Source organism: Rousettus aegyptiacus, unplaced genomic scaffold (assembly GCF_014176215.1).
Source record: "Rousettus aegyptiacus isolate mRouAeg1 unplaced genomic scaffold, mRouAeg1.p scaffold_m13_p_5, whole genome shotgun sequence".
Classification (NCBI taxonomy): Eukaryota; Metazoa; Chordata; class Mammalia; order Chiroptera; family Pteropodidae; genus Rousettus; species Rousettus aegyptiacus.
Window position 1 is genome coordinate 14,244,975 of NW_023416308.1, and position 15,859 is coordinate 14,260,833.

Sequence of the window (15,859 nt, forward strand, 5' to 3'; positions counted from 1 at the left end):
CCCTACTCACTACTTGGCAGGCCTGGCCTGCCCTAGTTTCACAGTGCCCCCTTCCCACAGATGGAAGTCTCTCAAGTCTGTATTCATGTCATAGCTATTGAGAGAGAGGCCCTGAGCCGGCCACAGCCCTCCCCAGGCCTGCCCCCATGGCCTGGAGCAGAGCTCCAGCAATGTCACACCCATATCCATTGTCACCCTTGCTCACAGCCAAGTTAGGGCCCAGGACAGAGGAGGGCAGAGCAAGACTGTAGAGCAACTGCCCCCCCCACTGCTCTCTGAACAGCCTCTTCTGGGCCCTCCCCCACTAGCAAGGGAGGCCTGGGGCCAAGGTCATCCAAAGTGTCACTGCCCAAGCCAGGCTAAGCCAGAGGGTCTCCAAGGAGAGAAACGGCTTATCAGCTTACTGGGCTAGAGAAAGCTTGGACCTGGCGGGTGGGGCTCCCTCCTGACCAGGCCCCCACTTCCTCTGAGAAAGAGGGAGACAAGAAGCCAAGCCTCTCACTCCCTAGACTCTCGCCTTGCTCCAAGGAAGGCTCGCTTAACATTGGGCCCTGAAAGGGGTGAGCTAGGGAGGGGGTGAGACCTCCAGCGAGGAGATAGACCTGCAGACTGAATAGATGCAGAGGCCTGTCTGAGGCCCCAGCGGAGGCCACCGGATGGCCAGCCGTGCGGGAGACATGGGCAGAACCCTAAAGGCAGAGGGTGACCCAGGTTACAGGGCCAGGGAGGCAGGGTGAGACCACACGCCCAGTGCGCTGACGGCCCCCCGTCATCCCACAGGTACGACACGTGGCCCCAGACTGATGCCCTTGCCGCAGGAGAGTGCCCAGCCCAGTGTGGGGATCGGAGGTGTGTTAGGTCCCGGGCTTTCCCGCCCCTGCAGAGCTGCCTGACGCTGGTGCCCCTCGGAGGCAGAGCCTCGGCCTGCCTGGGGGTGGGGGGGCTGTGACTCAGCAATACTGTTCCCCCTTCCCCCTGCTTTCAACCCCACCCCCGCTTGCTCGGGCACCTTCCGCCCTGGCCAAAGCAGCCCTTTACCTGCCGGCTCCACCTGGCCACCCAGCAGATGCTCTATAGTGACCTGGAGGTGGGAGAAGAGGGGGGCACCTGGCCTGAGTGTCTGGGACCCCTGGACTCTCTCAGGTGGAGTGGGGAAGTCCCTGCCTCAAGTCCCATGTCTCGGAGTTTGTAGGGACTGACCAGAGCAGATACATGTTAGGGTTCCCCGACATGATGGGGTCCACACACCTCCGCTGCTGGCTTTGGGGCCACCCACCTTGCAGATCAGAAGGGGCTCTCCCTGCAGGACCCAAACCCACCCACGTGGTTTCCATCTTCTTCTTCTGAAGAGTGGGTCCCCACCTCTGCCCTCTGGAACTGCCGTCCCTGTGTCAGCCCCTCCATGGCTCTATTTTAGAAGCCGAAGGCCCGGAACGGCTTCTGCCTGCGGCTGTCGCCGATGACCGGGTTCCCTCCCCTCCTGATAAGGGCTGGCTTCCACTGCCCCTGTACACCAGGTGTGCTGCAGTCCAGGGGTCACGCCCTTTCCTGCCTGAGCTTCATGCACTGGGGCCCTGTCCGCACCCCTCAATGGTCTCACCGAGCCTGGCCCAGACCCTTGGGGGCCGGCGAGGTGGCAGCGGCTCCTCTGTGGTCTCTGGTAAGCCGATGTCCTTTGCCCAGCCCAGTTCTTTCACTGGTTCTGAATTCTCTCCCCTTTCAACTCTGCGCCCCCTGCCTGGCCTGAACACTTGCTACAGCCCCGAGGGGATGCGTGTCCGGTGCTCAGTAGCCGCCGTACCCGGACAGCCAGAGTCGCGAAGCGGCATGTTATTGGCCTCATCTGCACCTGTCACCCTAATGGTCTGGTCACAGTCCAGGGCCCTCCTAGACTCTGCACTGAGTCATAGCCACATGTTCTTAGACCACCAGGGACAGACAGCTGCAGCACGGAGACTGGCATGGTGGGACAGGGAGAGCCACGGAGGGGCTGACTGCACTTTCTGAGTCCATGGCGTGCCTCCCCCGGCTGCTGGGGCCTCCCGGAGAGAGGAAGGTGCGGCCGCAGCCATGGCCGGGGGACAGCCTGCACCTCCATCCTGCACGGGCCGGCCTGCGGCTATGCTCGTGCCTGTCCTCACACACACGTCGTCACCTCACAGCGGCCTCGCACTGTGCCTGGGAGACAGACGTAACCTCACTGACGTAGAAACTAGGGTTTGAGGAGAGGGTGCGACTTCCTCAGGGCTGCGTGGCGGGTGGCCTGCAGGGCTCAGCTTCCACCGGGCCCTCAGCCCCTTAGTACCCCGGTGCCAGCAACTACAGCATAACCTGGTCCCCTGCTCTGTTATTTACTCGACATTTTCCTTTAATTTGACTTGCATTTTTTACTTAAACATGTACTTTATTTTTTATTTTTTATGTATTTTTTAGGTGAGGCAGCCCTTGGTTGATCTCACAGATTACAAGGACCTTGTCGGCTTACAATCCCTTATTTTTTATTTTTTAAGCCTATAGCACCTCGTCTTCCTAGGTGGTTTCCCATCCAAGTACTAACCAGGCCTGACCCTGCTTAGCTTTTGAGATCAGACAGGACTGGGCTTGTTCGGGGTGGCATGGCCGTAGACTGGACATGTACTTTAAAACAGACTTCATACTCCTACTTTAAGTGGAAAGCCAGAGTCCCTCAGCATAGACAGAAGTAACCTAAAATCTCAGCTAGTGTAAATGCTACGGCCGCTGGCCAGGGACCACCACCTGCAGAAGGAGCAGGCCTGTGAGGAGGCCGCTGGCTGTCCAAGGACTGGGATTAGCACCTGACGGAGGGTGTGAGAGCCACAGTGGCGCAAAACCGGGATTTTCTCCTCCAAGGAAAGGATTGAGAGAGAAATAAAAAAGGATTACCTCCCTCCTGGGGAGGGGTGGTGTTGCTCACAGCAGTGGCCTCAAGTCACCTCATACGGTCTGGGGGCTGCCCGGCCCCTGGGGGTGCAGAGGGGTTTACAGAGCTCAGGGCCCCCTGGAGTGGAGGCAGTGGGGCTGGGGTTTTGACTGTGGTGTTAGCACCGCACTCCTTGTCCTCAGGCCAGAGGCCATCTCGCATCTCAGGAAAGTGCCCCAAGCCTGACCCACTGTCACCCCTCTTCTGCTCAGTTCCACTGGCCTGCTCATTAGGGGACCCTCTGCTGCTTCTCCTGGCACTAACTTACCCTGTACGAGGTGCAGTGTGAGCACCTGCCCTGGGCAGAGGCCGCCCACCCTCAGATCTGATCAGGCAATCAATCAATCTACTACTGGGCCCTGTGTACTCATGGCTCTGCCCTCTGGGAATTGAGCCCAGTATGTGTAGGCTCTGCTCCAGGCTCGGGGGACATGAAGTGGAACAAGCTTAGTCTGTGCATCAAGTAGCTTGCACTCTGGTTGGGGAGATGGGTAAGCGAATAAATCAGTGAGGCCATTTCTGATAAAGAGCAGTGCCGTGGAGAAGGGAGTAGAGGCGTATGTTGAGAATTGACTAGATGGCTGGGTGGAAGGTCCAGGGAAGTGACACTGGAGGAGATACAATGACAAGTGACCCAGGAGTGGGGAAGGAGGGCGGGGCGGGGCAGGGCAGGGAACAGGTGGGATGGGGATGCCTGAGGGGGTGCTGCCCTAAGGGCTCAGCTGGGCAGAGGAGGACCCTGCCTGCCCTTGGCCCAGCTCAAAGCAGGTCCACCCTGCAGTGGCCCTCCCATGACCCCTGGGGAGTGGCTCAGTGATGGCTGCCCTGTCAGGGACCTTCCAGGGGCCAGAAGGCAGAAACTGCCTCCCTTGATATGCCCCCTTCTCCCAGAGAAGTGCCGTTGGTGAGGAGGAGCACGACTTGGGCCCAGGACCCAGCATGTATCTGCGGCCCTTCCTCAGGGCAAATGCGGGACACGCGGTGCCTTGGAAAAGCCAGCAAAGTGAGGCCAGGGAGCACGGCTGAATGCGCCCCATTTCCCGCACACCTTACAGCTTGTGGGTCTGGCCAAGGTCACGCGTGGCAGAATCCAGCTTGGACTATCCCAAACACTGACGTTTTTTGATATGACACATATTTCTAGACCAAAAAGACACATTTTCCCAAGGAGATAAGAACCCCTTCTTGCCTTAATGCCAGAAACACTGGATGGGGGACAAGGACAGGCCACCTTCCCAGGAGATGCCCTTTGGGGAAAGCCGGCCTCCCACAACCCCACTTCTTCCTTCTCGGGAATCCCACAGAACACAATTCCCAGCCTCCCACACCCCATGCCCACAGCCCTGCTCGACCCACCCAGCTGAAAATGGCCCCCTTTGTGGCCAGGTGAGAGCCCCCTTCCTTGTGAGGGCCTCTGGCTGCTTCAGCACCAGGCAGCCCCCTCAGAGCCTCAAGGGACTCATCTAGACTTGCCACGTGGCCCCCATGTAACCTTGAGCTGAGTGTCATGTGCAGTGGGCTGGGCAGTGGGACTGGAATTCACCCCGGCAAGTTCAGCAGGGATGCTCGGACTGGCCCTGGCTTAACTCCTCTGCAGGTGCCTACCCTGACCACCCATGCTGTACCCTCCTGCTGGAGATCCACCTTACCCTCCCCTCTCTCTCCGATGCCAGCTCTACTTCTCTCAAAGCCAGTCTCTGTAAAAGACGTGCAGAACAGATGGACGAACACCAAAAAACATCGGTGCGCAGCTCTGAGGCTTCCCCGGCACTCCCTTTTGAGTGCGTTACCTCACACGACTCTGTGCGGGGGCTTGCAGCGGAGAGTCCCCCCGTGGTCTGCGCGAGGCTTGTTCTCAGGCCCCGACTGCCTCCACTGACCTGAGGACTGCTCCCGAGCCCTCAGCCCCCCCGGGGACTCTGCCTGCGTCTACCCCTCACTCAACACCCCAGAACATCCCATTCCCCCTCCCCAAGTTGTAGGCAAGCTTCCCTAGGACCCCAAACTCAGTGCGGTGCACTATGTTTTTGTCACCCTGTCCCCAGCTTCCAGTTCTTCTTCCTGTATCCCATTCTCCCGGAGTAGCAAGGGTCCTCTCCTCCTGCCCACCCCTCCTCTTTCCCTCCCACCACCCTTCCCTTCCCAGCCAGCGCAAGCCCCGACCAACACATTATCCTGACCACTTCACATCCTGCTGAAAATGAGACAGCAGCCTGGGACCTGGGACGCGGCGCAGTGTGGACTCTTCATCCCCTGTGCACCCAGGCTGAGGGCCCGGTCAGGCCTCGCTCTGAGGAAACCCGTATCTCCTGAGGGCCCGGTCAGGCCTCGCTCTGAGGAAACCCGCATCTCCTGGTCCTCAGGCCTCGCCCCAGATGCCCTCACGCAGAAAACCCCACACTTCCCTGCAAGGCGCTCCTCAGGTGTCCCGTCCAGAGGAAGGCTTTCAGACAGGCCCCTTCCCCGGGCCTCGTCCACTGTAGAGCATGCTTTACAGTCTTTTCAAATAGAGGACCCTCTCCTGCCATTCTTATGTTAAAACAAAACAAAACAAAACAATCCTTCAGATTCTACTATAATTACGGATATATTTCTAAGACCGAATAATGAACAAAAGTTGCCATCAAAGTTGGAACTGCTGGCCGGCTGGCATACTGAAAAGTGAACTTTAAGCAGGGAGTCATAAGAAATGATCATACGTCCGTTAAACATTTTATTTCAACCTGAAACAGATCAACATACATACATTTGCCAATTTTTGGAGCGGGTCAAGGTCTTTTCTCCGAGGACGGGCTCATTTACTGGAGCTGCTGTCACCGTTCCCGCTTAAACCACAGCACACCAGGTGCGACGGCCAGGTGACATTCTCCACACGGCGTGAGATGTCAAAGTAAACCAGACTCGAATCTTAGACTGTCATAGCTCCCCGTCCCCACTCTTACAGTTGTCTCGCCTACACCAACCTGACCGCAGCCTTCACTGAGGCTTTCCAGAACATCCACTGAATTTCCATGGAAGCCCTTTCTACATTCACATGTCATCATTTTATATATTATTCAAGGACGTGATCGGAACAAGTGCAACTGACACACGCAGGCTTGGGACAAACACCACAGACCAAAGGGGTGGGCACCAAAGTTCAAGTTCACGGCACAGATAGTCCACTGTTCTCGAACACTGGGCTGGAAGTGGTCATGACCAGTACTCTCTACTGAAGGAACAGAGAGTGTCGATTCATCCGTCGGGCGTTGGGGACGGGGATAAACGGGTTTCTGAGCACCAAGGTTTTTGTAAGGCTTGTAAATGACTTCGTATTTCATTTACCATGATAGCTGCAAAAATGGCAGCATTGTGCATATGTGCGATGCTACTGACTTGGAGTCTGGGGACAGGTGACCCTGTGTGGGGGGGTTCTTTGCAGCTACTCCACAGCCATCAGGGCCTTGGCCACTGGGTTAGCTTATTCAGGCCCCCTGACCTGCCTGACTGGCCCAGTACCAGCAGACCTTAAAAGCAGCCCCCTCTTCTTTGCCCTCTCCTTGCTCCCTGTTTATTTTGGAGCTAGAGTCAGAGTAGATGGGAGAAGGAGCAGAGGTGCCATGCAGTGGCCCAGCTGCAGACAGGGCCCAACAGATGGCTGTCCCAGACAGGCAGCCTCTGAACCTTGGGATACTACTAAAATGACCAGGGAGGCCTTTCCCTGTGGCCCTGTACTGTCCTGGGGCTCTGGACGCCCTTTGCCACGTGCCCACAGCCGCCAAGGCTGACCCGACGAGATGTGATAACTTTGCCTGAGGAACACTGACTCAGAAGGAAATCAGGCCAGAGATTTCTCTGGGCCAGGAGTGAATAAATAAATAAAAACACAAAGGTTCCACGTACAAGGGGAAGGAGGCACCGCTGTGCAGGGAGGGGGTGTGGTCTTCACTTAGAGCTGAGTGGAGGGTTCCCTGCCTCGGGAGAGCTTGGCTCCGTTTTCTATAATGAAGGTAACTGCTGACTATCAATCAGGCCCCTGGGCTGGGTGAGGACTCTGATTTAACCACTCTGAGTCTCTGTTGCCCTGTAATTTCCTGTCCCCTGACTGTGAGCGTGGCATTCCCTGATCCCAACCCCTCACCCTGGCTACCCTCTGGCTGGCTCCTCTCTGGCGAGGGCTCTGTGGGACCAGATACGTTTCCCAGAGCCCCTCCTGCCGCCCAGCACTTCTTTCTTGTCTTCCCCATCTGGAAGGTGAGTACCACCTCCGATGGGGTCCCTTTTTCTTCCTTGGCCCTCCCCACAGTCTGCTTCCCACGCCTCCTGAACTCACACAGGCTTGCAGGCTATGGAATCTGAGTCTCCAGGCCAGTGTGGATCAAAGAGAAGTGCAGATGCCACCCACCCCCCTCCCCAGGTCTTATGAAGGGCCCAGGAATGTGCACGATGTCAGGCAACACAGGTCCTCCCAAGGCTAGCGGCCTAGGGCCCCTGCACTGGAAGCTGCTCCAGGTCACTCTTAATAGCTGGCACCAGTCCTCCCACCTGTGATGGGCCACCCTTGGGAGACTCCCAGCCTGATAGAGCCGCTGACTCTGTCTTGATGTGGTTCTTGAGAAGCAGAGTCTAAGCCAGGGATTCCTGGGCACCTGACTGGTCAAGGAAGCAAGTTCAGGAGAGAGGGACAGAGCAGGTAGGGCCAGAAAGGGAACCAGGCAAAGGTGTGGAGTCAGCTACCCTTTCTCCTTGGCCTGATCCCACGGGAGCTGCGGAGTGTGAATAAAATCCACACTTTGCCATCTTGAGGGAAAGGCAGGCCTCACAGGCATTTCTAGGAAAGGGCTCCAAGGGCCCAGGGCAGGGATGCAGCTGTGAGCAGGCAACATGGACTGTGTTGGGGGACAGGACGGAGGGCTGTGTGGCAGCAGGAAAGGGGACCTGAAGGTACCTCCATCATCTACTGCATGACCGGCATGCCTTCCCTCTGTGCCTTCCTCTTTCCTTTCTAACAGAGCCCAGTGCCTCAGGTCAGGGCTGCGCCCCCAATCTGGACGGCCACAGGGTCTCACAGGCCTCCTTGCTCCCTCCCAGGCCCTGAGCTCTGTGCTCCCTGCAGCAGCCAGGGGATCTTTGTAAAAACAGGAGGCAGAGAGTCCCTCTTGTGCTCAAAACCTTCCCACATCTTCACCATCCCAGCTCGGAGCCACAGTTCAAATCCTGCCAGAGCCCCAGGGCTCTGTGACCGGCCCCTGCCTCTCTGAACTCCACCGCCACCCCACCCCACCCCACCCCACCCCGTCACTCTCCACTCCTGCCGCACTGGCATTCTCTGGCTGTCTCTTGAGCACCTGCAAGCGCTCGACTCAGGGCTTCTGCACCGGCTGTTCCCCACCCTGTCCCCACCTTGCAGAATACCCTTTGTCCAGAGAGCCATTACCCTTCCAATGGCTCACAGGGACCTTCCGGGGGTTGCCTCCCTGCCCCTCCGATTTATGACTCCTGAAATGTCTTACCTCCGGCACTGCTGCTTTCTAACAGGCTGCATAACTGGCTTATCGTGTTGACTGCCCCCCCCCCCCCCATCGTGCTCACAGAATGCCAGATCCACAGGGCAGGGACTGTCGTTCTGTTTGTCACTGATGTGTCCCATGGGCCCAGAAGTACCTGGCAGGAAGCAGGTGCTAATAAATCTACCCTAGCCCTTTGTACTGAGGGAGGGGTGAACTCGGTGCAGGGAGGGGACAGCTGGGGACTTCTGGGAAATCTTCTAGAAAGGCCCTCGGCCTTCTCCCAGATGGACATAGTGGATGGATATGTGACAGCCTCCGACCTGGCCTGGGCTGACCTTGATACTGCCTTGCCTCTGAGCCCCCGGCCCAGGGTGTACTTTTATCCGTTAGGGGTGGGATTCTGCTGCCGCCATGGAAAGCATGCCCCTACCCCCACCCCAAGGCCTGTTTCCAAGCCCTAACGTGGCCATGGGGCTTCCGGAGGAAGTGTGGGGGGTTGTGGTTGGGGGCGCCAGGGTGGCCCTGGAAGTGCTCCCGTGCCCTCCTCCCTGCTACAGGGCAGGGCAGGGCTAGGGATGTGCGTGTGTGCGTGTGTGCTGTTATCATAGAGGAAATCAATGCCTGGCACTGGCCCAGTGTTTAAGGGAAATGAATAGATTTTGGCTGAGGACAAAGAGAGTTTGATTAATCAGAAATTGGATAATGGAGGCAACACTCTAATTATTTTTTTCCCCAGCATTTTATCGAGAAATATGTTTGCACAGCATATCAGAGGTAACGGAGTGGGTGAGGGGGGCGACCATGCTGGAGGAAAGCCCAGCTTGGGGACAGGACTACTGAATGCATGTGCGCCGACGGCAGCTGGCTGGCAGACTGGCCGGGGTCCTGGTGGTCACTCCATGGGGCCACAGGAAGCAAGAGGGGACAAGTGGGGCATCTGGGGTCACAGAGGACATGCAGAGGTGGGCGGGGAGGCACACAGGTCAGGTCCTCAGTCAGCATGGAGGTGGATGGCCTCAGAGCAAGGACCCTCATGTGGAGACTGCTCCTTCCCTGGCCTGGCTACCTCCATGCCGCTCTGCCCTGCCCACAGCCTCCCTGGTCACTCTCCCTGTCCTCTGGTGCTGTCCCCACTCCTATGACACTCAGAGCCAGAACCATGCAGTTTAGTATATTTCTGTGGTCACTTGGTCTCCTAATTCTAGGCAGGCTGCTCTGCCAGAGCAGAGCTCAACGTGGGGCTCATTCATTCATTGAGGGTACAGAGAGAGGCTGCCACACGTGACATTTAATAATGACCCGAGTTGCCCGTCAGACCCAGGATGCCACTGGGGAAGCAGTAAAGAGGGAGGCAAGTCCTCATCTAATTCAGGTATGAGGGTCAATGTCAGGGAAAAAGGGGCATGTAAGAAGAGATGATGGATGAGCCGAAGCTGCTAGGGAAGAGTGAGGGTCGGCCGGTCCCCGGCGAGCACAGCTAAATCCTGCCTCCTGCACCCACTGCAGACGTCACTCATCGACCATGACCACTTTCCTTCTGAGCTACAAAACAGCCTCAGAACACTTCTCAACATTGTGCTTTGGGCGGCCACTCCAGAGTTGGTATAAGAAATGAAAACTATCTGCGCCCTTGACCTAGCCCAATTTAAGAGGAGGATATCGAGGTCCAGAGACTGAAGATAGTTCACCAGCATCAGCACCATAGGCAGGGCTTGGACTAGAACCCAGGGCTCCAAAATTCCCGTCCCGCGCTCTTCCCCTGGCACCAAACTGCCCTGCTGAGCTAACTGTGGGCACAGGGGCTCCCTGGAAAGGCCGCCCTGCCATCACGTGGTCACTGTGGGCGCTGTGTTCCTTTCCTACCACGGGGATCTTGTCTCAACCTCCCAGGATGGTTTCTCGTGGACATGCCTCTATATGTCATGACTGTGGATCCCCTGAGTCGGACCAAGGCCTCAGGCCTCACCAAGTCGGAGGGGCCAGGCGTCAGCCTGAGGCATTCAATTCTTGGTGGTGGGGACCTGGGCCTATAGAGGCAGTGTGCGAATCTGGGCAGCCCACTTGTCTCTGGCTTGAAAGTGAACCACAGTCAGGCCTGGTGTCCCCTGTGGGTGGTTTGTGTTCACTGGCCAAACTTAAGGCCCAAGACACATCTCTTGGGACCCAAAGTCACAAATTCTCGGGAGCAGTGGGTTGAGCTGGAGCAGCAGTTCTCCAATGTGAAGGCTATGGCCACCAGGAAGCCTGGGTGCCCGCATGAAAGTGGCTTAACGGGCGTGTTAGGCCTGGCTACTTGCCAATATTCATCCCTCCTTCAACAGCCATTTCCTAAGTCCCTGATGTGGGCTGGGCTGGGCTCTGGGGACCAGATTCTCTGCAGTGAACAGCAGACAAAGGTTTTGACTTCACAGAGCTTATGTTTACATCCACGAGAGAGAGGTGGTAAACCAATTCGAATAGTTAAGACAGGCAGTAGGTTCTACTGTGATGAATGCTAAGGGAAAAAAAGAGGCAGGAAGGAGTATAGGATGTGTGTACGGGGACATGGTGCTGTTCTACGTAGAGGGTCCGGAGACTCTTCTCCTGGACACTCGAGGATGTGTGTGAACCCTGTCTGAAGAACCACTGGTGAGAACCAGGCAAGCCCCTCTAGTGAAAAGGAGGAGGACTTACTGCAGCCCACCAGCCTTGCCAAAGTAGGGCCCAGGTCCTAAGAGCTGGCACCAACCACCATGCTGGCCTCTGGCACAGCAGGCCCTGAAGCCCTCCCGGGCCACCCTTCCTGGTGATCACCAGGCCAGTGCAGGCAGGCCATCTGCAGGAAGGTGGGCCACCCTAGGCTGCAGGAAAGCAAGCCATTAGGATTCTGGACACCCTCTCTAGGGCCTAGCAGTAACCCACTTGGGAAAGCCACCATCTCCTCAGGTCTGTCTCAGTTGTGAGGAGAAAACTGAGGTAAAAATAGACCCTTTCTTGGCAGAGCTGGTTGTGGGAGGATAAAGTGTGCTCCTGCCCCCCGGCCCCTGCCCACTATAATCCAGAGCAGATTCTGCTGCTCTCCTTGCGATCACCTAGATCTGGGCTCTGGGGAAAATGTGTCCATCGAGTCTACTCTCCTCCACTCCAGCACCTTGACCTTGACCTCTGTGGCTCACAGAGGCAGGCCTCGCTGAGGGTGTCAGCCCCCCACCCTACCCAGGGAACCCTGTTCGGACAGCTCTCCATCCTAGGGCTGAGGGTGGGGCTGGTCAGTTGGGCAAGACTTCGTCCTGAAAGGTCTGCTCTGACCCCTGCCCGCACAGCCAGAACAAGCCCTCGGGGATAGACGAGTTTCTGGTTAGAAGCTGCTGGAAGGAACGCTGGGCCTGACACTGTAATGCCCCTCCCCACACCGTGGTTTTTAACAGTCTCACTTCTTAGCACTTTTTGATGGATTCTCCAGGGACGTCTCTAAAAGAGAGTTATACCTTAATTTAGAAGCAAATAACTCAAAACTCTGTGATGTAGCAGGTTCTTTTGGAAAAGAGATGAACTCAAGGAAGCCATTGCTGTATGAAGCTGCCCGCTGCACTTGCCCAGGTCCTGACAACAGGACTAGATGGCCCTCAACCCTCGAGCTGTGCCTCCAGCCCAAGGCCACTGGGGGTCAAGAGGAGAGGAGGCCAGCTCGAGGCTTGAAGGTCGGCTCTGAGTGACTCCAGTGGCTCCAAGCACCAGACACAGCCTACCTGCCTGAGGGAGGCAAGTGAAAGGGAGAGGGGGTGGTGGGCTGGTGGCCCTGTCCTCGCAGCCACCGCCATCAAGCTTCATGGAGATGGGCACAGGCAGTCACACAGGGCCTTGCGCCTGGTGTAATGCTCTGCTGTCACTGTATCGAAAGGCTTAATCACTTTTAAGAAGGGCCGCACAAATTATGGAGCTCGTCCTGCCCTCATTACTTGTCCCCACGAACCACACCCCCACTGCGGCGTCTGGGAACACCCTTTGTGCAGCCATCTTGATTGTGCTCCCGCCTCACTTGCTCGCTCGTCAGTCTTTCTCTTCGGGATGACCGTCTCAGCTCACACTCTGAGAGGCGGAGGCCCTGAGGCCTGGCGCAGCCCCCTCTGGTCTCACCTACCCTCGATGCCCAAGTGACCTGGGCCGGTCTCTGGCTTCCCACACACCTGGCGCCAAGGACTCCAGGTTTCTGCCTCCAGCCTGGCTCTCCTCTTTGACCAGCACGTGCACCGATGTCCGCCAGGGTCTAACCCAACTCCCAACTCCTCGCCTCTGAGGAATGGGTCCACATCTTCCTTCTCGGTCAGTGCCAACTCCAACCTTCCAGAGCCGTCCTTGCCTCTCCTCCAGCAGCAAGTCCCCATCCAGCCACTTCTCACTACCTCTATTGATCCCACCCCTTTGGGTCAGCACCCTCCTCATTTCAAATACCCCAATAGCTTCTAATGGCCTTTTGGTCTGGCTCCCCCACCCCTACCCTGTTCCCGACAGCCAGATAAGTCTTTAAAAAGCGTAATTAGCTCAAATTTCTCCTCCTCTTTTCCAAACCTGCCCAGGGCTTCATGCTGTACTGGGCTCCGGCCGCCTGACCTTCTGGTGGGGCCTCCGGCAGATGAACTGTGTCAGCCTCGGTGCCTTGACTTCTGCCATCTCCTCTCCTGGTGCTCCTTCTGTCAGTCACAAGACTTGACAAGACTTTCCATGGCGCTGTGTCAACAGTCCTTCCGCCAGAGATGGCTATCCCCCTTCTGCTTTAGGTCTCCTCCCGGAGCCGATCCTACCTGGCGTTCGGTTACACAAGTGTCGTGTCGGCCTCCCCCCACCGAATGTGAGCGCCACCGGAGTGGACGCTGCATCTGTCCTGCTCCCTGCCGTATCCCTGTGCCTGGCACAGCGCCTAGCACTCAGCAGGTGCTGGTAAATATTAGCTGAAGGAACGACTGAATGAACAAAGTGTGTAAGGTTCCGTTTCCCTGGGCTCCGTACGGAGGGCTCACGTACGTCTCCTGCTATGTGCTCCAGTGAGTTAGTCCCTGTCAGTTCACTCCTGTGAAGTGCCTCCCCTGCCAGCGTGGACATGTGGAAGGGGCCAAATTCGAGGGGAGGACCTGTGTGGGGACTTTCGGCTCTGTTTATGCATGAGGACGAAGTGGCTCAGGGAGGATAGGTCTGGGCCATGGGGCAGCATGGCCGGCCCTGACCCAGGTTTTCTGACAGTTCGCCTGGAGCCTGCCCTCTCTTCCCCGTGGGGCGCCTGGGCCCTCCTCCCATGCCCTCCCCAGTCTGCAAAAGCTGTGTCGGGCCACAACTCTGAGCTCCTGCCTGGGGCTGATACGGCGTCTGCCCCAATGCCTGTTTCCCTTCACCCTCTTTCCTGCCAACCATGGCACTTGCAGGCCTTCCTCTGGAGGCCCAGTTCCCGGGTCTCCTTCCTGGGGGCTGCAGGAGGCAAGTGTGCTAATCTGCCTCGCCCAGAGTTCCTGTGAGCCCTATCATGGTCAGTGGCTGTGAGAATGCCCTAAAGCTACATAGCACTTTAGGTCTTCTGAGGGACAGCATGGGGCAGTACAGGGCTGCCTCGCCTTCATGTCCATGGGAGGGAAGGCACAGCACACTGTCATCGCATGTATACTTGAGACAACCACGTGGCTTGGATGAGGCCGCTGAGGCCACACCCTGCATCTGAGGCCAGCCTTCCCCGCCATTCGGCACTCCATCTCACCAACCTCTCTGCAGGGGTCCTGAGCAGCCTTGCCAAGTTCACCTGGTTACCCAGAGTTCCTGAAATCACCCTAGAAGCTCTTGAGACCCAGACCAAGGCACTTTTCCTTCTAGGACTCCAGGAAACAGAAAAGCTGGGAAGCTGAGACAGAGGGAGGAATTTAGTCTCCGGGTCCCAAATCTAACATCCCATGGCAGGCCCCGGGAATGGAGTGGGGAACACGCACAAAGTGAGCACAAAGTGAAGCACCTGCTACGAGGGCAGGCAGGCTGCCTGCCCTCGCCAAAGCAACCTGGGCCTCACCCAAAAGTCGAAAGTGGGTGTGTTTAGGGGTGGGGCCAGGAGGGGCAAGAAACACAGATGAGTAACAACAGCTCCTTTAGAGGGAGAGGAAAACATCCCCGGGAGCGAGCAAGGGCCAGAGAGCAAGCAGATCTAGGACAGAAAGTGACATGCTTTCCAAAGAGGAGGGGCTTTATCTTGCTCACCTCCTATCTCAGACAACCGACGTCTGTTAGAGGAACATGCTAGAAGAGTTGTACTAGTGTCTTCTTGTCCCCAGCACCGAGGACTATGCTGAAGGCACATCATTTCATCCAAACATGAGTGTGGCCAGGCCCTCCCTCACCATCGCCTCCCGCGTGGAGCCTCCCAGGCCTCCACGGTTGCTGCGCCCTGACATCCATGCCGCAAAGGGACAGTCAGCAGCTAGACATCATCTTGGTGGTTGGTTATCCAGTCCCCTGGCCTTGCCCAAAGGACAACGTGCCTGGAAAAGCAATCCTTGGCTGCAAGGAGCCCTCAGAGGCCTTTCAACCTCTTCCCCAGGCCTACCTCAGCTTCTGGGTCACACAACTGCTCCCTTTTACAGATGAGGGGACTGTGGCCTCCAATGAATCAGCCATAACTAACCAGCAATCAGGTGGTTCTGTTTCTCACAACTGCCTCAGCCTCCATGCTGCCCCCACCCACCTTTCTGGCCACACCTTCTTATGCTCTCCCAAGCATACCTTATGCTCTTGCTAGACCCTACTGTCCAGTGCCCTCTCTGTGCCTTGGTCCATTTTCTCTCCTCTGCTCACAATGCCCACCCCAACTGTGCCTGTGTCCTTCAAGCTCCAGTTCAAATGTCACTTTGCCCACAGGCCCAACTGACCCCAGCTCGGGACACCTCTCTGAGGTCCCTCCCAAGACCCAGCACCCACACTCTGGGTTGGGTTATCTGAGCGGAGACATTGCTCCCCTGTGGGGCGGTGTGAGTCAGTCATTGGAGGGCAGGCCCAGTCCACTCCCACCCTAGCACCAGGCCCTAGGGGAGCAAACCCTCAGTAAATATTTGCTTAATCGAATCTGGCTGGGGAGCCACCTCTAGACAGAACCAAGGCAGCAGGACTGGGTCTCCAGGGCAGGGAAATGACTTGGAAAGAAAAAAAGCCAGTCAGGGGCTGGGCTGCCTCCCTATGCCCATCAGACTTCACCTAGCAGGCGGGTCCCTCCATCCGGAGACACGGACTCCAAGGCACCAAGGTCTCGCACTGCCTTCCCATCCTTGTAACAGAGAACCCCAGTTCTCTGCCTATGTGTGTACCTACCATCATCACCCAGAGAGGCTCAGCACCGCCCTGAAAGCACAGCCCCCTCGGATCTCCCGCAGGATCCCAAGCCCCGGCCCCGAGGCCCTCACACCCCTCCCCCCATACACCCCCA

At 57.2% G+C, this 15,859-nt stretch overlaps 2 protein-coding genes across 5 annotated transcripts in view; one reads left to right on the forward strand and one right to left on the reverse strand.

Annotated features, from left to right (window-relative positions):
• Positions 1-15,859, forward strand: part of RSPH14 (radial spoke head 14 homolog) — a 112,855-nt gene that overhangs the window by 53,069 nt on the left and 43,927 nt on the right. The gene's annotated exons all lie outside the window — the stretch shown is intronic.
• Positions 1-15,859, reverse strand: part of GNAZ (G protein subunit alpha z) — a 53,351-nt gene that overhangs the window by 36,658 nt on the left and 834 nt on the right. The gene's annotated exons all lie outside the window — the stretch shown is intronic.